Source organism: Perca fluviatilis, chromosome 24 (genome assembly GCF_010015445.1).
Source record: "Perca fluviatilis chromosome 24, GENO_Pfluv_1.0, whole genome shotgun sequence".
NCBI classification, from domain to species: Eukaryota; Metazoa; Chordata; class Actinopteri; order Perciformes; family Percidae; genus Perca; species Perca fluviatilis.
Window position 1 is genome coordinate 6,779,356 of NC_053135.1, and position 23,826 is coordinate 6,803,181.

The window sequence follows — 23,826 nt, forward strand, 5'->3', positions numbered from 1 at the left end:
ACCGCATATGCAATACAAATGATTATGTTCTGAAACCGTCTCCTGGCTCCAGCTTTACATTTGATGGACAGATGGTATTGATCTTCTCATGTAGATCTCGTTGAGAAAGGCCAAAATGTTAAACTATTCCTTTAAAGTTTCTGCTTGATTATTTCTCTATTGTCTCTGTGAATTTAAACTCATTCCACCACTGAACTCCTTTCAAACGCCCACACAAAAGCAAAGCTTCTTAACCCTGTGGCATTAGGTGAGGAAATATGTAATCTCTTTGGCACAATGCAGCGCTGCTTTCAAGTGGGCACGAAACACGGTGTTGCGGAAGAACAGAATGGCTGTGTGATCCGCTTTTTGGCATTTGCGTGTACACACGCCTCCTTCATTTAGGAGTCACTACAAACAGCAGGTCCTCGGGGCATCTTTCGTACGTACAGGGAGAATGGACACACATACCTGTCTGTTGAATGTCATGCATGGGACTGTGACATTTCACAAGACTGCACGCACACACAACACACCCTCCAAACACACATACATGCACATAAACAGGGATTTTTGAGGCATTTCCCACACATGTGAAACCACAAATGTGGCCTGTAGGTTATCTCTTTAAAACGAACAAGGAATTTGTCAATGGGATGCAAAGTCTTTAACCAAATATTGTATAATGAATAGTGTTGGGTAATTCTTTGTGGGTGGGTTGTCCTGCACTGGCAAGCTTACTTCACTTCTTTCCGGGAATTGTCCAAACTTTTTTGTATAATCCTGTCAGGCAAACCCCACCCATTTCGACCCAAAATAGACTCAAAAAGGGACTAAAAAAAGAATTTGCCACACATCTTTAAAGAAACATTGAAATATAAAAACCCAAGTCCCTGTTAATTGTTCAGTTAGCTCTTGTTATATGCTAAATATATGTCAAAATAGTATTTGTTACAATAATAAAATGTACAAAGTTAAAATATTGTTTTAATATTTAGTGTAAACTTTGTTCACATTTGCAGAGAATGTGGTTGAGGTGTGTGCACAGTTTTGTGGGAGGAATTGCGCAAGTACATGTGCAACAAATCCACCAAAACAGCTAATATTGCTAATGAAGGGCCAAAACAGGTGACATTCAGCCTCAGCAGCACATATAACCTACACCCAAAGTGACATCTCTTTGCTCGAAGACAGCAGTTAGTCCCAGACTGAACAACAAACCTGTCTTTTTCATGTTTTGTTTGACTTCTGCACCATTTATCTCTTGTTCCCATGCAGCACTTTGTTTCTGGAACAACACTTACACTATACACACACTTGCACATTGGTACAAGCTCAACGTCCGCAAATATTGACATATTCTCCTGTGGATGCCACCTCAGGTCTGCCAGTTGAGGAATAATATCCAAACGATGCAACGGCTCATTAATCCGGACACATTTTATATAAGTAAATGTCCAGGTTGTATCTTGTTCCCAACAGCAACGAGAGCTAATGTTAAAGGCAGAGAAAAACTGCTTCAACTAGGTATTTAGCATGAGCAGTGATAACCAAAATGACTTAAAAGACAAAGAGCTCCACCAGGTGTACCAGCGTTTTTTCTTTCTTTCCAACCAATAATTCTTATTGTAAAGTAGAATGATTACCATGCCAAAAAGAATAATATAGTGGAAGTAAACAAACATATCAACATTCTTCATTTGTAGCAAATCTAGAAACAAATGCCATTTTCAGCACCCCAGTATTCACTGAACCTGCCTTTTCTAGGATTTCATTCCTGAGGAATTGGCAATAACAATTATGGCCTTTGGATTCACATAAAACTTCATCTTGTCACTATTTTCAGCGTGCACTCTGTTTCAGTCTGTCAGGTTTTGCTTTCATTTTGTGTCTTTATGAAAGCTGAAGAACTGTGCTCAAGCATGTAATAGGTACCCATGTTAACAACAATAGAGCATGGTATGAAATTGACTATAGAATGTATTATGAGATGTGAATTATTTGAGTTTTTCAGTTAAATTTACTTCTTCACTTCACTACTTCACTAATGTAATTAACTCCACTTATTAAAGACAAGCATTATATTAGCTGCGGCAGTTCCTTTCAGATTTAATTTCCTGTTGGAACTAAAATAAATTTTGATGGGCAAATTACTGGAAATAATTTCATGATATTGTATGCGTTACACATTCAAGCAACTGCAACTGATATATAAGTTTGAATAGAGTTCTCCTCCTTGTACGCAGCTATAGTGAGACTTGTAAAGATACAAATGTGTGAATGGGATGGTGTGAGGTGGCCTGTTGGTGAAAACAATGGTCGTTGTGTTCACCAGGACCAGGGGGTGTGGTGAGAGGCAGAGAGGGTAAAGAGTGTTGCCCATGTGCTGGAAAACAGCAGGAATTCTTATGTATATCTGCAGCATCTCTCTCCGAAAGCCATAGACTGCTTGGTGCGTTGACAAAAATCTTCCATCTAGTGACTACAGAGCAGCCCACTTTATACCTGATGACATTTCAAGTTTCGAGTCTGAGCTCTCTGGTTTCCGGAGAGACCTACATTCCCTTTAACTCCTTCATGTGTGGAGAGCTTTGACACGTGGAGTCGTGGAACTCCTGGAGAGCGACCTCTTCATATTTTCACAGTAAACAGCCCTCACAAAAGCTCTTGCTCCCTCTCCTACGTCTCCGAACAGTGGCCTCCTTTCAGGGCCATCACTTAAGGGCCCTATTAATAATTTGACAAGTTTTCTCAAAGATTAATTACAGCCAGCTTCGAGGCTGCAATTATGCAGGGTGGAGAGACTCTGTAAACCTTCTCCAGCTCCATTTCCAGGCCCAATTTTCCACTTATCAAGATGTCAATGGGGAGGAGAGGTTGTCTACAGTCTCCGATGCAAAGATCCCCATTAGTTGGAAGCAATAAACAGCACTTACTGGCAAATGCTCTCCAATCCGCTTGCAGACAGCTGAGATTGAATACGGGACTGGAGTCAATATGACCAATCTTTAAAGGCAAAGACAAAATAAATTTGGACCTGGTTGCCTTAAAGTGAGGAAAGTGGTAAATTATCAAATTAGTTAGGATGATAGTGCTAAGATTAGTGCTTGCTCTTGACATGACAGCTGTGCAGGAAGTGTAATAAGGGTCAATGTACAGCAGGTATAATGTTTACCATGCTCATCATTGTAGTTTAGCAAACAAAAAGTACAGCTGGTGGTAATGTCAATAGTTCAGCAGGCATTTGGTCATAAATTTGACCTGGCGATGGCACTAGAGAAAAAATTAGGAGATCATCAAAGTCATTAGGATTCATCCTCTGGCGACCATTCATGTGAAGAAAAAAACCCCATGGTAATGCATCCAATAATTTTCCATACATTTCAAAATCACCGAAGTTGTTAGGGTTCATCCTCTGGGAACCAGTAATGTCTGTAAGAAATTTAATTGCGAATCAATAATTTAAAACATATATCAGTCTAGACCAAAGTGGTGGACCAACAGACCAACACTGCCATCACACTCCATTAAATAAATATCCGCTGCTCTCAAAAACAAGTATTCAACAGAAAAGAATGCTACAAACCATCATCCAAGACTCCAAATTTATAATATTGATATACCATTGACTTGGTGAATTCCATCATGAAAGGCAACTTCTAGTAGTTCTTTGCGAGCTGACAAAGTCATGCACTCAAACACTCAAAGAATTCAAAGCGATGCTGGAGTTTGACCCACTTCTGGCTCTATATGATGAAGTGTTGAACTTGTGACTGCTGGGTGAGGTGGCAAGTAGCAGCCAGACACCATACATCACCACCAAAGAGTGGAAGACTCCTGTCCTCCACAGCAGATGGTTGGTACCAAGCCAGCCGGCATGCGCTAGAGTGTGTTTGTGTGTGTGTGTGTGTGTGTGTGTGTGTGAGAGAGTGTGAGAGGGAGAAAACAATGCAGTGAGTGTCCCCATGCTGTGGTCTGCCAGAGATAAGAGCCACCTGCCTGTCCCATTCTCCCCTCTGCTGAGTTCAAACAGAGCTCTCAGTCTTACTACAGCTCATATACATTACTTCACAAATGATGACACATATGAGTTATAAAGGCAAACAATTTGGGGTGTAAATATTAATTGTCCCATTAAAAAAAACTTAATATTGGAAAAATATTGAAAAATTGAGATTTCATCATGCAGTGTTGGAATAAACAAAGACTAACTACTGCTGCCTTTTAAGAATAGTATCATCATATCTTGGTTTCATGATGTAACTACCTTCCTCTTTGTGTTGCATGCTGAAACATTACCATGTATGTATGCACTCAGTGAGAACGAGGGGGACGGAGAGGTGAACTCCGAGCACAAAGCCCAGATTGTTCCTTCTTGCTGTCTGTGCGTGATAACAATGAGCCATTCATTTGCCCTGCGATGGGCCCTAATTAATTCCAACTTTCCATTCTGACCTACAATCTCCCCCTGCTCATCCCCTGTTTTCCCCCGGATCCATCAATTAATGCATCCAGCCAGATGACTTCACCCTCTTTCTTCAACTTCATCTTCACTCCCTCCTTTTTGGTCAAAACTGCTAGTTTACCTCTGCGCCTAGCCAAATGTCATCACAGGCGATCCTGAATTACAAGCAATTATTAACAAACATTAAACAATTTTAGAAAGATCTATTCTGCATATTCTTACACAGCTACATAACAATCTGTAATATGTAATCTAACACTAAAAGCTGCATTAATGTTCTTTTCTGGGCCACTTGGGGGCAGCGGAACAAGCTGTAAACACAACATATGGCGAAAATGCTAGCACACAGTTTAGCTAAAGTCACTAACTTTGTGACTAATGTTTGGTTATAAAAGCGAGTCTTTTCTCTTTAAGTCTGAGGGCGTGGCGCTAAAGACTGACATTTACCAATCATGCTCCACATCACAAAACTAAATTCTGCTGCAAACTACACTGCTGCTGCTACTGCACTGTGACAACTGTGTGGCAAAGGTTAGAAAGATACACCACCACATAAGAAAAATAGACCCAAGGTTTTTTTTATATTATTTCATTTCAGTTCATTTTGTTTTACTCATTAAGTACACATACGGGTTTATTCCAGAATCTGGTGTTTACAAGGACAAACCCACTGAAACCCTGGCAGCATCACCTACACACGAGTTGCACACTGCAGGTATCCCCTCGCTGATCTGGAAAGCGGATCTTCCCTAGTTTTATCTATGTGGGTGGAAATCCCATCCCACACTCCCCTTTGACACTTCTCTCTTGTCCCCATGCAGCCACACACACACACACACACACACACACACACACACACACACACACACACACACACACACACACACACACACACACACACACACACACACACCAAAATGGTCCCTTTGCTGCAGTCTCAGCCCCTGCTCTCCCTCTGATAAATATCTGAAGTGCGATGAGCGAGAGGAGAGGTGAGCTGAATTAAGAGAGCGGAGGGAGAAAGGGAGGCGGCTGACAGAAGAGAGAGAGAGAGAGAGAGAGAGAGAGAGAGAAGAGAGAGAGAGGATGGAGCATAGAGCATGGTGAAGGGGGGTTGACATGGAGACACAGAAGAGAGGTGAGAGAGGGATATAGGAAGGAGAAGGCATGAAATGGGTGGGAGGAGGAGGGGAAAGGCGTCTGTGGTGGGGGGCACAAAATGAAGAACAGAGGCTGCTTTGTCGAAAGCAACAGCAAACTTTACGGCAATCATTTGCTGCTCTTGCTCCGCGGCCTCAAAGAGCAGCAGTCTGTTTGTGCTGTGTGTGTGTGTGTGTGTGTGTGTGTGTGTCTGTATGGGGTTGTGTGAATATGGGCCGAAGTGTGTCTACGATGGCGTGTGTATCTGTTTGAGGCTAAACATGAAGGAGCGGCAGTCCGCCTCTTTCCAAGAAACACATGGAAAACTATCAACACTTAACACACAAAAAACAACAGGATATTGGGTTGGTTAAAGAGGCAGTAACATGAAGCTTAGCTTGGCACAGGTATACCAGATCCTTGATAAGTAACTTCCTCTTTTGCACAGAGGGGATTTAGGGTGGCCAACAAAAATAATTTTATAGACAGTATTTCTCTGGCTATAAAGAATAGGCCATGAAATTATTCCTTGGCTAAAGACCATTACACACATCATATTTTGAAGATCATGCCAAAATATGGTTGTAGCTTTTTATATAGTCTGTTTTGCCATTGTGCTTAACAAATGGCACTCAAATATTTGCTTGGTTTTCTTTTCAAAGGACAGAGACGGGACTGATTTCATAGCTGAGATCTTGTTGGACAGCTGTTTAGCCCCAAGTATGAGTCAAGCTTCAAAACGCTGGATCCTACAATTCCCACAATGCACCTCAACAGCATCTTTCAAACTCCATGCTGCCAGTTTGTAAGGTTTTCTGTAGTATCAAGTATCAATCCTAACTCTAAGTCACATCATCAAGTTTGAGAAATTACACAGTTTGGTTAAAGTTAGGGTTTGGTTTGGTTAAACTGTGGCCATGGCATCTACTATTTGGTTAAGGTCCTAAAACTAAAACTCACCAGTAAGTAAGTTTGATTAGGACAATGCACATTAATCAACATTTCTGTAAATGCGCCAGTGTTAGCCAGTCGGCTAATTTTCAACTGTAGTCCTAGTATGCATGTCTAGGACTACGCGCATGCGTCCCCACGAAGTGACGCATGCGCAACTCACATCTGCACTCGACTCACATCGGGTAGCGACAAGAGGGATTTGAGCATGAACACACGAGAAGTGACCCTTCAAAATAAAAACAGGTTTGTATTACCTTATGTGTTTCAGAACTTGAACTTGCCTCCCGACAAGGTGCGTCTGCTGCGTTCCTATGACAACGACAAGAAGTGGGAGCTGATTTGTGATCAGGTGGGTGCTTTTAATAAAGTTTATACATTTTAATCTTTCCCTAAAACTTTACACTACACAACTGACCTGAGACCAGGTAGTCTTCTGAATCTAGGTCGCGCAGATCTCTGCTATTCCATTACAAAATTCACATCTGAAACTTTTTTAATGCGAGAATCAACTATGTAGAGGTAAAATATGGGCCGTTTTACGAAAATGTATGTCTAATTGCAATTTTTGTCCGACTGTGTGTCGGAGTTCAGCGGCCGGTGCTGCCTGTGTAGCTGCCTCGCCGCCTGGCCTGCCTTCCTTCACAGATCCCGGCCTGCTGTGAGGTAGATTGAGCTCCGTCAGGGCTGGCAGCCCACGGCACTCCATACCCGTGCAAAGTCACCGTTTTGTGGGTTAATGGACTACCAAACGCCGCTGCCTGGACAGAGCTCCAGGGCCTGCAGCTCCCCTCTTCCTGCTAAATGCCCCGTGTGTGTGAGTGAGAGCACGGTCAGCGAGCTTGTTACGCGAGCAATCTCTTACCACAGGTTCCAGTTAATCTTATAATGTGTGTAATTATAATGTGTTGAGTTATTTAAACAAACGATCGGTGAAATAAAGAGAAATAGAAAGAAATAGAGCCTGCGGCTGGATAGAGCTAGCTCTATCAATGAGAGCTAGCTAGCCTCCTCTTAGAATTCCTCTGAAATTCACAAAAATTTATAAAATTGAAATCGGACACCATTGTTAGCTTTATAAGACCTTGGGGTAGAGGTTATATAAGTGGCGTGACGAAATTCAAACTGTAAATCTACTTGAATTACGCCGAAAATGAAGCTTATCATCAGGTGATTTGTAGCTACACATAGCTAGGATTGAAGGGACAGTCGCAGCTAACGAAACCCTTAATCAGGGACGGACTGGGGCTAAAAAACAGCCCTGGACTTTCTCCCAAATAGGACCATCATCCAGCCATTCGCCCGTAGCCGTGCGCGACAGACACTAGCCAGGATGTCCTGATACTATGCCACAATACTGTAGCATATCAGACAAGGTATTCACAGCAAGTAACATCTCAAAACCAATGATGATAATTGGTGTTGTGTTTATTAATGAAGCCTCAGCCTTCAAATAAAAACAAAAAATGTACAATGCCATTGCATCTGCATTGGAAATAAAATACAAATAATGAAATGTCCCTGGCTACAGAAACCCCAAATTACACAAACTTGTAATTATAAAACAGTAGAGAGTATTACTGACAACACTTTCAGAGATAAAGTAGGCTACTTGCTGTACCTGAACATGTGGATTAGATATTCTGTAGGCCTATACCAAAACTACACTGAGTGTTAGTTACTATATACTATAACTATTCAAATATAAATGTATATAACATGTGTTGCTTTGTGTTAAAGAATTAGCATTGAATCACCTATTTAATATTTTGTCAATGTCATATTACACTTTTGATTCATATTAAGGCTGCGAAATGATGAAAATGACTAGGCCCTATCAATTTTGTCTGTGAAGTTTTCATAAACAACCACCAGGTATTTGCCAGTTCCACAATAGTAAACACAAATATGAAAGACAAGGAAAAACTGCACTCTGATGGAAGACAGACAAAGTGCAAGCTAGGATTTTTTGGTTAACCTTTTGGTTAAATTTGGTGAATTATTTAGCCCCCTTCCCTGTTTGTTAGCACGTTTAGAGTGGTACCAATGCATTCCTAATGTTTTCCCATTTAATTTAATACCATAGTCTTCATCCTAGCAGCAAAAGTGAGCTCACTACAACCTCTCATATACAACCAAGTGAAATCGCGGTCAACCCGTGATTCATTTCTAACACGTTTAATTTTTCAAATTAACCTAACAGAAATTATTAAATACGTTAAGTTTGACAGCACTAAATGTCACGATCATTTTCATAATCATGATGCACATGCTCATGTTGAGCTGACTATGCAATTCGCTAAGGTTAAGATAAAGGCAGCCTATAAGTTTCCTGCTCCTGGCACTTACCAGCTGATGTGAAATTAACTCACGTCTAATAATGATGTAGGTCGACTCTCAGTTTTATTTTTACACGTAGCATAGAAGTGATTATATTTGCGCCCCCTGCTGTTGGCTGTTAATATCGCTTTAATAGACTTTTTTTTGTGCCGACGGCCGTCTGTTGGATAGCCATTCTGGACTTTTCCAGAACGCACAGATTGTCAGTCCGTCCCTGCCCTTAATGTTCACAAATATTCATTAACTTAAAATCAGACACCGTTGTTAGCTTTATAAGACCTTTAGGTAGATGTTGTATAAGTGGCGTGACGAAATTCAAACTGTAGCTAAATATACTCGAATTACGCCGAAAATGAAGCTAACTATCCGTGATTTGTAGCTACACATAGCTAGGATTGAGGGACTGTTGCACCTAACGAAACCCTTACAGTTCACAAATATTCATTAACTTGAAATCGGAAACAGTTGTTAGCTTTATAAGACCTTTAGGTAGATGTATAAGTGGCGTGATGAAATTCAAACTGTAAATATACTCGAATTACGCCGAAAATAAAGCTAACTAGCCGCAATCTGTACACATAGGATTGAAGGGACAGTCGCAGCTAACGAAACCCCTAGCTAGTGTTCACAAAAATTCATTAAATTGAAATCTGACACCATTGTTAGCTTTGTAAGACCTTGGGATAGCTATGATATCAGTGCCGTGACGAAATTCAAACTGTAAATATAGCTACTATAGTTATGCCGAAAGTGTAGCTAGCTAGCAGCAATCTTTTGCCATTGTATTGAATGGGACATATAGCCAGAGGTGGGTAGTAACGAGTTACATTTACTCCGTTACATTTACTTGAGTAAGTTTTTGAAAAAATTATACTTCCAGGAGTAGTTTTAAATTACTATACTTTTTACTTGAGTAGATTTGTAAAGAAGAAACTGTACTCTTACTCCGCTACATTAGGCTACAATGAGTTCGTTACTTTTCTTTTTACCTCTTTGGTATTCTACGCGTCATTGTTTTTTATCCCCCCCGCGTAGGCCTCATTTTAATGTTTTATTTTGACAGAGAGAGAGACTTCCGCTAAAGGCTCTACCACGTGGCTGTGTTTCACCAATCAAACGTAGTTGTGCAGTCTCGTCACGTGACCATACTCAATCTCATCGGCGGGACGGGTTAGCTTTACAATGTCAGAATCAACCATCGACGATGCAGACACAGATGAGGACGAACACCCCAGAGGCAAAATCAACATGTCCTGGATTTCTTTCAGTTACCCGGCTTCACCTAACCTAACAACCGCGGTCCCGCAAGCTGTGTCACGACCACTGACATATATAACGGTGGTTAACAACTAGTTCAATCAACCATCAGGGTTTCCCAATCTAGCGGCGCGTGTGAAAGAGGCGATGTTTGCACAACATGACCAATAGCCACATCTTCCTAAAACAGGAGGACAGCTGGCAAAAAAAAATAAAATAGGTGACGCTGTAGATGCGTAGGCTAGCCTACATCACAACGCTTATCAATATCACTTCCCCATCAGTCAGGCACAACATCTGACCATAATTACACTTGTGCTTTCCATAAACTGTCGTTGCTTTAGCCTATTATTTCAGTTGCAACCCTGGAAGTGGAAGCGATCGTGAGAGCAAATAAAAAATATAAAAAACATCATTCAAACCGCTGTGCGCATTGGCGACACACGGCTCAAGAAGCCGACAAATAGCCGATATGTAATTCCCTAGCATTAAAATCTATATATTTCATAAATATACCCATCAGGGAATGTTAACAGGGTTGTCGGTCTCTAAATGTTTTTGTATGAGTGCACCTCTCTCTCTCTCTCTCTGCGCACTGAGCTCCGCCTGATCTTCTAAGAACGGTGACGCCGTTATCAATCGAGTATTGATTGGTCAGTTGGCGATGCTTTTACACCGGTTGATCTCTGATCTCCAACATAACCTGCTCCTGACCAGGTTAGGCGTCCAGCATGAGTTACCATGGCGATTGAACCCGGTAACAAGTGATCCACCTTCGTGATACAGAAAACTAAATCTTGCTTTGTAGTACAGGCCTCTGGCCTCATATTGAAAGCATGTTTACCTTAGTAAAAGTGCCAAACAGCAGCTACATTACCTTGTTCTGGTTCTGCATGTAGAGCCTGGTAAAAAAAAAAGTATAAAGGTTTGGAAATTTGTGTTACTTGTGCTTATTTATTTTTTATGTATTATTATTTTATTGATTTTATTTTTTAAGTATTTCAATTTACCTGGATTATTTTTAATTTAAGCTATTTTGTAATTAATTAATTAATTCTAATTTATTTTATTGATTGGATGAACTATAATTTGCCTAAAGATGATTATTTTGTATTTTTGTCCATATGATTAAATGTTTGTGTTAAAAATAAACCAGACGTTACTCAACAGTTACTCAGTACTTGAGTAGTTTTTTCACCAAGTACTTTTTTACTCTTACTTGAGTAATTATTTGGATGACTACTTTTTACTTTTACTTGAGTCATATTATTCTGATGTAACAGTACTTTTACTTGAGTACAATTTTTGGCTACTCTACCCACCTCTGCATATAGCTAGCTGCTCCTAACAAAACGCCTGACGTTCATAAAAATGCCTCACATTGAAAAGGAACACAACGTTAGCTTTGTAAGACATTGGGGTAGATGTTATATAAGTGGCGTGATTAAATTCAAACTGTAAATATATTATAGTAATGCAGGCAGCCGGCCGCGGAGCCCCGTAGTGCAGTATCCACAAAGGGTGACTTTGCCCTGGGTATGGAGCCCAGCAGGCTGCCGCTTTCTCGTCAGACTGTGTGGAGCTCCTAAAGTCCGACACGTCATACCAAATTTGCAATTAGCCATACATTTTTGCATAAAAAAGTCTCAGAAGTGAATTTGGTAATGAAACATTGCAGTGTTTGGAATATGAGATTCTGTCGCTTCTCTAATGTGTGTATGGGGGATTCGCTCAACCAATCAGCGCGCGTCTCTAATGTGTGTGTATGGGGGATTCGCTCAACTAATCAGCACGCAGCTCATCTAAATATTCATGACCATACCATATTTGGAAGAAAAGCTCTTGTTACAAATAGGGCCCAAACACAGGGATGCATAAGGGCCAATAAAATATCAACCAGGCCATTTTCAGCCCAACCAATGTTACATACCCCATTAGGAGACCATAAGGAACAGTGTGAAATACCCTATATAATCATTCTATCACCCCTTTAAAATGAGAAAAAATAATGGGACAAACAGAAATCAAGGGACATTTAGAATAGATAAAAATGTGCAATTAATTGCGAGTTAACTATGACATTAATGCAATTAAATATTTTTATCGTTTGACAGCACTACTTAAAACATGATGATAAATATGTGAAAATGTCAATAATTATTTTAATAACTTAGTATTGTATGCACCATATAAAGGTATGTATGAAGGCTTTAGGCTATGAATGCTCGTTTTAATACGCAACTCAATTTTATACACTATGTAGTGAGGGGTTCCTGCTCCGTCTCTCTTTCAGCTGAGGGGTCCTTGGCCTAAAAAATGTACAAGACCGCTGACGTAAAGGAACTATATTCTCAGTTCACATAGCACAGACATTTGTGTTTAGGTCCCGTGCAGACTACAGAAATAGTCTGTAGTAGAGCACGTCTGTAAAGTAGTAAAGGTACATTTCTATTGCAAATTAGTTTGCAGTGGAAAGTGATCTTGCTCCTTTAACTTAACAGTATCTCCAGAACTCTGACCCTTCATATAATTAGTCAAGTTGTATAGTCTGGCATAAGTCAAAAAGATTTGATACATTTTTCTTGTAGAACAGCACCCTGCAGTCTTTTCTGGTTGTTGTTTTATTTTAAGACCAGCAAAAGGTTGTCCTGGCTTGTCTTTCTGGCCGGAAAATGACAGTACTACTCCCTCGAGGGACTGTAAAACAAATAGTGCTAGACTCTTTTCATGTCAGCGGCAGTGCTCGAGTTTTAGAAAAAGGAAGGGGACAAAGTTGCTATACCCAAACATCAAGGTGAACATCGGGGTCTGGGAGAAAGCAGGTTAAGAAAATGCCGTAGTTTTGTATTTTTTCTAAATGATGACATGCAGATGAAACGTATGCTAATTTCTTATCCAATTGGCAATGAGTTGAATGATGGTAGTAACAATGGAGATTGGACAACACTTTAGCCTCTTAGATGTTTAGGCTTCTTAGACGTTACCTTTTATATTGTAAACACCTACCCCTACTCTTAAATCTTTTGCATCTTGTCCTGTAACTGGCAAATAAGTGGAATTATTAGTGGTTGATTGTGTCGAGAGCAAGGGCAAGGTAAAGCTAAAATCGAGCCTTCACGTGGTAATTAGAAAACGTTAGCTAAAATGAATGGATAGTGTTGAAACACTCCATGTCATAGTAGTATAAATGCAAACTTGACCAAACTGAACTAAACATTTCAAATTGTATGAAACAAAATATTGTAATAATAATATAAGCAATAGTGTTCAATAACATCAGACCAAAAAAGTTGGCAACAACTGATACAGAATAATAAATGTGCAAGCTGGCATCTGTTAACCTCAGCTACATTTTGAGCTGATTTAAGCAAAAAAATAAAAATAAAAAAAGTCTTAAGCTTACAAGGGCGTATAAATTTGTCTAGGAATTTTAAAATGTCCAGACTCCTGCTCTCATAAAATGCAGAATTCATCACACAACCGCTTTTGCTTTCTGTCTGTACGGTGAATGCAGCCACTGAACCTGCCCACAGGCGTGGACACCTATTAGTCCACCCAACAGCGTTAAATAAGCAAAACTCAAGTAGGCATGATGATTTCATTGGCTGCGCCCTGTGCCGAAAAAGGAAACTTATGTAATCTGACATGGGCACTTGGCTGCATTTAGTAATTTCATGCAGATTTTAATCAATGAAATGCAGTTATTGTTGTGTATGTTGTTTTTGCTGTTGCATCATGAATTACCTCCATTGTCAACTGTAGAGGGAGTGAAGTTATCACCAAACAAGAAATCAAGGATGTTTTTTCCTCACAGTTTTAGGATGAAGTAATACAAAATAAATGCTTATTTGAAGTTGTCAATGTGATTTATCTGATTGCTGGGTTGAATAATTTTTTTTTCTCTCTCTTGACCGTCACACTGAAGGTTTCTCAGAGGGCCCCATTCATCCTCCTTTCCTTGTGTGTTACAGCTGAGGCCTGGCTACAACCATGCCTGGGTAGTACAGTGTGTGTGTGTGTGTGTGTGTGTGTGTGTGTGTGTGTGTGTGTGTGTGTGTATGTGTGTGTGTGTGTGTGTGTGTGTGTGAGAGTGAGAGAGAGACACAGTGAGTTTTGGTTTGTAAGGGTCTCTTTCTTCAGGGTCATTGAGCGCAGGTGACCACAGGAAGCTGTTTTCCAGAGCTTTTCCAGTGGTGTGTGTGTGTGTGTGTGTTCAGCTTAGGGCTGTCTCACCACAGGAACTTCCTCTTTGGGCAAACACACACACACACACACACAAACACAACACATACATGCATACACACTCACCTGCGCACACAAAATTCCTAAAGGACAAGCACTCTCATGTGTGTTATTCATCCAGCGTTGGTGTCAGCACGTGTGGAGGAAAATCAATGTTAATGGTGGTGTGTTCATGAGACCTTGGAAACTTTGAGCATTGATTTTGACTTTTGCTTTGATAGTGTATGACAAAAAGTCGATTTAGTGTGAGCGGTTGAGACATCACAGGAAGCGCATTGCTCTCACTGGCTGGTTTTGTAATGGTTTTGTGCAAAAACAAATGCCAACTTTCCATGCCTTGCTTTGTACGTCTTGAAAACTCCTGGATTAAAACAAAGCTATTTATTTCTCTTTTACCTAATCAAAGCAGTCCAATATTGAAATTTGTACCTCTAAGCTGCACTTGAGTGTTCCTTAAACGGTCAAGTCCTTCTCCGTCGTGGCAGACGTGCCTCGTTATTTTGATTTGCAACTTAACTAGCAGGAAAGTGCCACACTTCTACACCAAATGAGCTCAAGCGAGACTGTTTTCTATATTAATCAAGCAGGCATTCCAAACTGAAGGAATTCTATTGTTTTTGGATCTGGGCCAGCTGCCATGCTACTTCTTAAGACTCCTCGCAGTGAAATGACATGTTAAGTGTGCGGCATGTTTTCTCTAACTTTGGGGTCTCTGCAATGAGGCAATCTCTGTCTAGTGGCCTACAGCGAATCAGTGATGGAACGTACGGTAAGTTCTGTAAACACATACTTACACTTACTTTCTTTCAGAACAAAATGCACTTCAGCATTGCAAGAGCTTCATTATGGAACATTTTATTCACATTTTAAGTGGTTATGTAGCACAAACAGAATTTTTTTGTAAGGAAATAGGCACTGTAATTATACTGCAGCTATATTTTTATTTTTCAAAACGGATATAACCCCTTTATCCGGACATATTAGTGGAAATGGCATCCAAGCTTCATGCCACTGGGTGGACGTTTCCCATGACATAGATTGAGTGACATCTGAGGACTGGCATTACGAGGGGACGCGCTGTCAACTTCCGCTACTGACTGGTTGCTATTCTCTTTCAACAAGCCCAAATAGTGTTGGTTATGTGCGGTTAGTTATTTAAGATGCCTGTTCCATTTTCTTTTTTTTATTTGGGAATTTTGAGGGAAGTATGAATTTCACTGTAAAAAAAAATGGAAGCTAGCAAGCTACCATTAATTACCACTAATTAGCCTAGTTTCAAGCACTGGTTCCCTCCAGACACTACTTTTCGTTCATGTTATTTCAACTCCTGCTGAGTCATCAGCAGCTCCCACGCACTCAGTGTTGTGTTTGTCGTACATTATTGAAAGGACAGGGTCTAGCTAGCATTAGTCATCTCTTTCTTGGGTCCAGTGGTGATGGCAAGTGCCCAGACTGTCAAAACTCAGAGAAACATCCTGTAAGTTTAGCACTGATTTCAGTCATGATAAGGAGTTACGTACTGAGTCATTGGAATAACGCATGGAGTCACAGAGTACCGCACAGAGTAATGTACAAAATAATGTACAGAATCACGTAGTAACGTACAGTCATTGGAATAACATACAGAGTTACAGAGTAACGTACATAGTGACAGAGTAACGTATCCTGACAGAGTGACACATCCTGACTGAAGCTTTAATAAGACTTTTACATACACATTCTCCAAATTGTATTTAATATTACCTCCTACATAAGCCACAAAACTCCCCCTGTGACAAGTGGAATTGATGAATTTCTGACATCATGCGATCCTTTAAGGTAATCAAAAGAAGGGTTTTTTCTTTACAGCTTTGCACTGTTATCCATTTTCATTTTGCTCTTTTTGCACATCTGCATCCAAAAGCTGCACGGCCCGCTGCCTCTAAATATTCTATATCATGGCTGCAAAGGCAGCATGTTTCTCCAAACAGAGGAGCCTTTATCTTGTGAAATATTGCACCTGTGCCCGTTGCAGAGTGGATAGCTTTGGCAGAAAGCCTCTCTCTCTCTCTCTCTTATATGCCTCTCTGTCTTGTCAGTGGCTGTTGGGAATCCAGAGGAATCCAAAGTATGCCGACAATCTCTGCAGCCATTGACAAATTTCTGTCTTCAGGCCGGGGAAACATGCACACATACGCACTCTCATCTGCACATAATGGACACACAGATACAAACGCACACCTCCACCACCTTGGCTCGGGTTGACTGTCAATCGTCGGCTTGTCAATGCACCGCACCTGTGAATGGAAACAAGAGCCGGTGGCTTGCAGCGCTCTCATAGCTGCCTGACAGACTCAAGAGATCAATTTCCTCGAAAAAGAGAGAACATTGGGAAAGTACAAAGTTTGATTTGGATTTTAGCAAGCACACTATAATTAACTTTCACATAAAAAAAAAAATACATGTTTGGCTTTAATATAATTTTCAAAAATGACATCAGCGCAAATATTCATAAAAAGAAAAACCAGAATAGGTCCTCAAATAGGAAAGGGGTGTTTGAGCCTTTGCTCAGTAAAGCATTTCGCCATTTCCTTAGCAACATGTACATGCACGCATTTTGTGGTTAACACTTTGAAATAACGAGTTGTCAAATGCAACAGCATAAAGCCACAGTTCACCTGCACTCTTGATTGTAACATTGATCTAACAAGCTTAGATTTAACCAGTTTCCGGGGCATTGTGCTTATCTATCTATCTTTTTTATGGGAAGCATAAATAAAGATTTTACACACAGAACAGCGCATTATTTATCCTAAATGGTTTTTGTTCTAATTTTCTAAAGTTATTCTTTCATGTACATTAAATACATATCTTTAGCTAAACAGGAAAGTATAGCACGTAATGGTATATACAGTGTGTATATATATATATATATATATATATATATATATATATATATATATATATACTGTTTCTTTAAAAGGTATCAACTATGTTTGAGTCGGAAAAAATAACAATGCTAATCATACAGAAGCGTTTTTCCGCTACCAGTTTTTACCACACTGACTTACAGTATTAAATAGAAAGCAAATGACCATTTTTATAGCACTGAAAACATATCTCATCCCCCAATAAATGTGTTCAACACTCTATGTGAGTAGCCATTCATAGCCAGGCCAAAGTATGAGTATCATTGTTAATTGAAAGCTGAAAGGGGCAATCAGTTTTCCCACAGACTTTGCTGTCAAAACAAAACCAATAAAAATAAGAAACTATGCTCCAAGTATGCATTTGCCTTTCTTAGAATTTACTAAAAGCAGAATACAATCAAACACAAACACATGCCCCGAAGTGTATTTCAGTATTTCACACATAACGGCACATTGCAGATCATTGCATCCCGTCTTAGTTACAGTCTTTTAACCTCCAAGACATACCCAACGCATCATTAAGTTTGAGCCATAGAAAGGGGGAATCTGTTTTTAATAGAGCTGAATGGCACACAGGTTGATCATATCTTTTTCTTCCACAGCTTTGTTCCACATGATCTCTCTCTCTCCCCTCACACAATCTCCAGCTTACTACGGAAGAATGACAATGGAGACATATATAGTAATATCACCATGTTATTCTCCTGAACTCTTCACTGGCCCAGTCCGTCTTTCTCTCAGTATGCACACACTGATACCATAGTCAGTTAACAGGTTTTACATCTTACTTTTCTTCACAGCTGAGAGGATTTAAGAGAGTGTGTCTAGTCTGCTATATAATTTATTTTTATTTTTATTTTTATCAAAGCACCAGTTATGTCAGTGTAGATTTGACTTACAAATGTCCTCACCTTCTTCCTTGTACTGTAATTTGAATAATTTTATCTGAGTCTAAATGACACTATTCACATGAATGGGGGGTGAATGGGGCCCCTGGAAAAAGAGAAGTTGGCTTGCAAATGTGGCCAGAAATACTCAAATATGGAAATATATCTGTCTGTTGCATGTTAGAGTGCCATGTGTGAAAACAACCATTCCAATTTTCTATCAACAGAGCAGTGTTGCAGGCATTAAAAGTAGCTTGCTAAAGCCACCAAATGTATTATTTAACCATTAGCTCTCAACCTTGTTGGCTTATGACAATTCAAAGCCAATGTGTTAGTTTACAGAGTGCTAAAGAGGTAAATCCCACATGGAAAAAAGCTAGATGTTATGCTAAATATGAGCTATGGAGCCAGATATCTCCATCAGGTGTTGATGGAGACCAAAACGGAGCTAAAAGGAGAGTGTTGTGTGCTTAAATTCATCAGGTGGCCAGGAACTATGCTATGTTGCTGCATGTCTGTCAGTGATTGCACACTTGCATCCACATGTGCATGCTCCCTTCCAAAACACACACACACACACACACACACACACTAAATGCGATGTGGTATAGTGAGCTGTCAGACCGCACTAATTCCTCTTTTTATGTGTGTCTGTCCTACTGTGTAGCATAGGGATCAGGATTGCCTTTCAGGATAACAACTGAAGTTCTAAGCTCTTGGTGTGTGTGTGTCTGTGTGTATCTGGGTGAACAACAATTGGCTGTTAAGCTGTAAAGAGCCTTGCAGCCACAGTGTCGCCAACAAATATCCACTGGCTGTCAGCAACGGACCGACTCTGTGTGTGTGTGTGTGTGTGTGTGTCTGTGTGTGTGTGTGTGTGTGTGTGTGTGTAGATGAGCCAACTTCCTGAGGTGGATTGAAGTTAAGTGCTGCTATTAGACTTAGGCCTCCAGTTGGGCTTTATTGTCTGGGCAAAAGACTCCTTTATGCTGACAGAAACACACGTGTGCAAGAATACACATGCACAGGTCCAATTTAAAAAAAAGTTTTCAACATGTGCAAAGACTTATTTGAAGCCTTTTATGCTGCACACACACCCTCCATCTCTTCACACTCACTAAACTTTTATGACAGATACACTCTCTAGTGTCTCTCTTGCTCCCTCTATTTGCTCTCTTTGCCATACTGGCTGCTGTAATCTTCTTCCTCAAGGCATAACAGTACTCTGTCACTGACATAGAACTCAGGTTGCATAAGATTTTTAACTGCAGACGTGCCCCGTCATTCACCTTGCAAAGCTGTACACTCTCCCAAAGCTGCAGAGGTGAACATGTCTCCTTGGTGCTCTATAAAAAGTGAATATTAAAGTTCAAAAAAGTACAAAAGTTGTAATATAACAGGTGTCATTTTGGACATTTTAGCACTTTTTAGGGATTTGTCACTAAAAGTCTTTGCGGCAGTGTCATGGTGTCACTTATTCCATATTTTGGAATAAAACTTGTGTTTTCTTTATGTAATTCAACTGAATATACAGTGAGAGTAGCAGAGGACATACTGAGTGGAAAGTAAAACCACAGTCAGGTGGGGGGATGCGCTTTAGCTTCGAGCTCAAGATGTGTGCATCTCTCGCCGCCCACGTCGGAAAACCAGAAAGAAAAGTTCAGCTTCTGAGAAAGCGTTTTCACCGGCAGAGAAGAGAAAGGTGTATTTTTTTTCTTCTTCTTTTAGACCTACATTCTGTAGCCTCTGTTTGCGGCCACGTTGATGCGTTATGTTAAACTGACTTTCCTGCAACAAGCTACAACCAATGTGAGTGATTAAAAAAAGCAATACAAAATTTGATTTGAAGTAAACCTATTAAAAGTTTAAAAGCCTGATGTTTGTTTTTTGCATACGTCTCTGCACACACTATTCTGAAAACACTGGAATCTGCATGTTCTCATTTCAGTAACAAAGGGTTGTGCAATTCAAAGAAAGTCTCTGCTGTCATCACTGTCGAACTTGATAAACCACAGTGGCAAAGTCCAGCCACTTTCCGGAAGATGATTTACCACCAAAGAGAAAAGAGCATTCACTTCCATGATTCTTTCTATAAAGCAAAAGCAAACACATTTCACTGTCAGAGTACAGAACCATGATTCCACTCTCAGATGTCTTGGCGTCTCTGCCTTTGACATGACAGAGTGACATCATCATCTCGGATAAAGAAAAGGAAAAAACAAAAGTATTGTTTCGCCTCTGCCAACTGTAGCAACGTTAAATGACTCTAAAACACCTTCAGGTACTATTAGTTAATTTACTGTATTTTAAATCGACTCGGCCGTGAGCACATAAGTGGAGAAGTAACTGAACTGCAACTCAATCTGCCACTTTTCCCAATACGCCTGACCCATATAATCTACATAATGTGTTTAAAGTGCAGGGATTTGAAGTCGGACTGAAATTGGAATTCTCCTCACTTTCATATAAATTATAATGACACGGCAGCTATTGTGCACATTTTTCAAAAGAGTATAGAACTGCAAACTCTGTCAGTCGGAACAAAAAATGAATATTAAAGATGCGGGTGCTGTCACTGCAGAAAAAATAAATAAAACTATTCTTCTTGGTAATAACAATTCTAACCAGAATATACAAATACAATACAAAACACCAGAAGGATATAAATACTGATTTCTTTCTTCAACTTTAAAGTGACTACATATACAGCACACTTATTTATAGTACTTTTCATGTACTAATATAGTTGGGTATTTCTAAAAGTAGAAGACTTTTTATTATATTTTAGTACTACATTTGTGGTAAGAGTTAAAAAAAAAAAGTACTTGCAGAATGAAGTTTTATACATACATATGGCTATAAGCTCATACATTATGATGCATTGTCACTTAACTACCAAACAGTGCATGCGGCAGTTAGGCCAACATTCTTCTTAAAAAGGTGGCAAAGAGGCAACTTGCCCTTACATACTAGACATTTACTACATTTTATTATTTCATAATCTTTCTATTTTTAACAGTTGTAATGCTTTCACAGGGTGGCGTACATCTCCCTCACCAGCCTGTATTTCCTCTTTTTCCCCTCCCTCTCTCTCACAGGGCTGTTTGATAGCTTAAGCCTGGCCGTCAGACAGACAGACAATGCGTCCATGAAGAATAGCCTCGCTTCCTTCCTGTCTTCCTGTGCTGCGTTCTGCCTTGGTGAGCAGGGTGAATAGGCCGCTCTGCCCCGCAGCCGCCATGAGCTGCAGGGGCCACGGCGGCTAAAACCAACAAAGAGAGCCGTTCTGGGGCCTTTTTTTTCTCCAATTCACATCCCCTCCTCCTCCTCTTGCTGCTCTCTGCTGCCAAATCACTGGGACTGCCGACCGGATAAACAATGTCTCTCCGTGTATCTTGTTTTTACCCTTTTCTGCACTACTTTGTTGTCAGTATATTGGTTGAGTAAGTCTGTGCATGCATGGTATTTCACTCTAGTAGCTTATAAAAGTCGAACATAAAAGTAGTAATCAGTAGTACAATGCAATATAGTGATTCTAAACGTATTACTTCTAAAAACAAACAAACACAGTATCTTAACATATTCCTGATCAGTCCAAAAAGCTATAGAAGACATTTTTTGGGATGTAATGCGCACCGTGAACATCCAGTTTTCCCAGGTGTACAGCTTTTTGCCAAGAAACCCTTTCAGATCCCCCCCATAAAAAACGCACAGAGGAACTAAAAAGGACCCGAGAAAATCCAAGGAGGGCCTGTGTGCTTTAAGAACGAGGTGTGCCATTTTTGCCAGAGAGCATTTTGCACACAGATGAGATGTAGACCTGAGAGACCAAAGTTGTAGCAATAAAACACGGTTATTGATCAATGTGTGGAGAAATGTGTTTTAAGTGAAGAAATTAACTTTTTTCTCAATATAGCACATGTGAAAATATGCCTTAGTTTGCTTAATAACTGCATGTCCCAACAGATATATTTTCTTCAACACATTCAACTGATTCCCCCCCAACAAGACAACCATCTCCCTATGGGAATACCAAGTAGGAGCAGGTAGCTGAGAGGAGCGTTAGGGAGCCAAAATGACCCCCTGACTATTGAAAACAGGATGAATGCATGCCGGGCTGAATATGGGGGTAAACTGTTAGGTCTTTGTCATTTAAAGTGATGCTTTTAACCCTTTGCGGTCCCTCTTCCTAACAACCCACCCCCCTCGTCCTCCTCCACACCCACCCCTTCCCTCTTCATTCACAGCTGAGACAATGGAGGGAGAGAGGAGGCATGCGACTGGAAAGATAAAGACTAAACACAAGATCAACGCTCCCTTTTCTGTCTCTAATAGGATTCTGCCCGTTGTTGCTATCTCCTCCACCGATTCTGTAAAATAGGTGAAAGTTGATAATTATGTAAAGCAACCCCCACCGCCCACCCCCATCAGTCAAAGGCTGGGGATGAATAACAAACAAGTGAGTGCAGGTTGGGCCTCTGCATGTCAATCACGGCTCTGAATGCATACCGTGCCGCAAACACGTCCGTATGCTGTCAACAAGTGTCAGGGGCTTATGTTTCAGGCTTATGTTTCGCCTGCAGGGACATTCAAAACCAAGGAATTCCTGAACAAATCTTTGATAAAAAAAAAAAAAAAAAGAGGAGGAATAAAAAGGGCCTAGCTGCAGGATACTGGGGAACGTGTATCAAGTGAATTTGAAGCCAGGCCAGAGTGTAATGGTAGGCTTACATGAATGCATATTTGCAAAAACAACAGAAGGGCTGCTTGGTTTTTAAGATTAAAAAGAAGTGATATACTGTAGGACCCAATTTTAAAAAGGTAAATCATTTTCAAGAGGCATTTTTTGGAGAGCATGCAAACAGATGGGCACATGAGCACATTCCTATACACATGGCTTTACCAGAGCCAGATGTGGCCCAAGGAAAAAACATTAATGCGTCCTTGTTTGATCTCTGTAAACATTGTGGAGCGATTGTGTTGCAGAGCGGGGTTGAGGATAGCTCCACTTGGGATGTTCGCGGAGAGGTTCCATTAAAAATGTCAACCACACAAGTGCTTAAGTCTGGCTTAAAACATCCAGAAAAGTCTCATGACAAAACTGGCACTTGGACATGTTCTTATAGTGGTGTAGAAATACATTACGGTCATATGTATTATTTGCTCCATCGTCTGAATATGACTTAATGGACATTAGGGGTGGAACAAAATAAATCGAAAATCGTATGTATCGTGATTTCTTTGCAACGATTTTTAAAAAACAATTCCTTTCCCTACAATACATACATATATTTTTTTTAAACCAATGATTCACCTAAATATTTTCTGTTCATACGGTACCGCTGACAGCAACTACATCATATCAGTTTTCTGACCAAAAGCAGAAAATACATGTTATGTACTTCTTTAAGAATAAAAATAAATATATTGAAAGACAAAAGTCTCATGATATGTTGTTTCTAGAAATGTAATTTTAAACTTTTGTTTTTGTCAAAAGAAGGAAAAGTAAATCGCAATACTCAATATTATCGAATCGCAATACTTCTAGAGTCACGATAAATAAAAATTGCAATACAAATCGAATCGGCACCCATGTATCGCGAAAAAGAATCGAATCGGGAAAAAGGCATATGGTCCAAGCCCTAATGGACATGTT

The 23,826-nt window shown here is 40.1% G+C and overlaps 1 long non-coding RNA gene across 2 annotated transcripts in view; it reads right to left on the bottom strand.

The window, feature by feature from the left end:
• LOC120554336 overlaps nt 1–23,826 on the bottom strand; it is a 181,788-nt gene that overhangs the window by 60,029 nt on the left and 97,933 nt on the right. The window contains exon 3 of one of the 2 annotated variants that reach the window (XR_005638370.1): nt 6,793–6,847. The exons of the other annotated variant lie outside the window; for it this stretch is intronic. This is a non-coding gene — a long non-coding RNA (uncharacterized LOC120554336). The remainder of the gene's footprint in view (nt 1–6,792; nt 6,848–23,826) is intronic. 2 annotated transcript variants of the gene reach the window in all.